This window comes from Mycetomoellerius zeteki, unplaced genomic scaffold (assembly GCF_001594055.1).
Source record: "Mycetomoellerius zeteki isolate Tzet28-1 unplaced genomic scaffold, Tzet1.0 scaffold570, whole genome shotgun sequence".
Taxonomy (NCBI): domain Eukaryota; kingdom Metazoa; phylum Arthropoda; class Insecta; order Hymenoptera; family Formicidae; genus Mycetomoellerius; species Mycetomoellerius zeteki.
The window spans coordinates 105,759-106,735 of NW_017257578.1; positions in this window are offsets into that span (position 1 = coordinate 105,759).

Consider the following 977-nt stretch of genomic DNA (forward strand, 5'->3'; position numbering starts at 1 on the left):
GAGAGCCGTGGACGCTTGACATGATTGCATTCTTCAAGCTGTTTAATTAATTCATTGCACTCTTCTATCCACGCGAAACACTCCTTCAAGCTAGCAATTTGGTGGGATCGATTCAACAGATCGCGCTCTGCTTGATTGAAATCTCGATCCATGTTTACAACGATTTACTAACAGTAAGACGAATTCACTCTCGTAGGTTTCAACGTAATATAATCTGACACATTTCTAGACTGAATTCATTTTCGTCTGTAACTCCCTCTTTTCAGAGTAGAGCATTATGCGCTCATTTTCAAAGCATGCTTAGAAAAAAACGCTCTACCCTCATAAAATTTATGAAAATACAATTCTATCGAGTTTCACTTACATTTACACTTCTACTAACCTTGAAACATATTGGCAAAAAACATGTTCGATTGTCATGTCCTTTCCAAAAAAGAATAAATGATCGAGGCTCTTTTATCATGGGAGATATTGCGTTTCAATATCATCGATTTCGATAGCAGCCAAATGTTGGCGCTCAATCGATTAATTATGAAACTTGTTCGTATTTAGGTATTTAGGTATTTAAAATAATTAATAAATGTTGTTTCTAGAAAAATTATATTACGCCATATCTTGGCCGAAAAACGGTTGGAGCATATACCGGCGAATACCCTTTGTAACACTTTTCGTTTATAACCATTTGTTTTTTTGTATTGTTTTTTGTTCATGGTAATAATCTCTTTTTGTGATGTTTTTTTGTTGTCTTGTACGTGACTACAGTCCCTAAAATCTGTGATGCCTTGCCGCCACTTCGCATGATGTCATACCCCCACCACCGAAGAATCTCCCGCGCCCCGCATTCCCCTCGGAGTTCCCGAGTTAGAACTCTCATACTATCACTACTAGTATCCGAAAGAAATAATATCATTCTCCACCATTCTCTATCGTTTCCTGTTAGGAGAGTATGATTTCATGGGAATACGATGAAATATCAA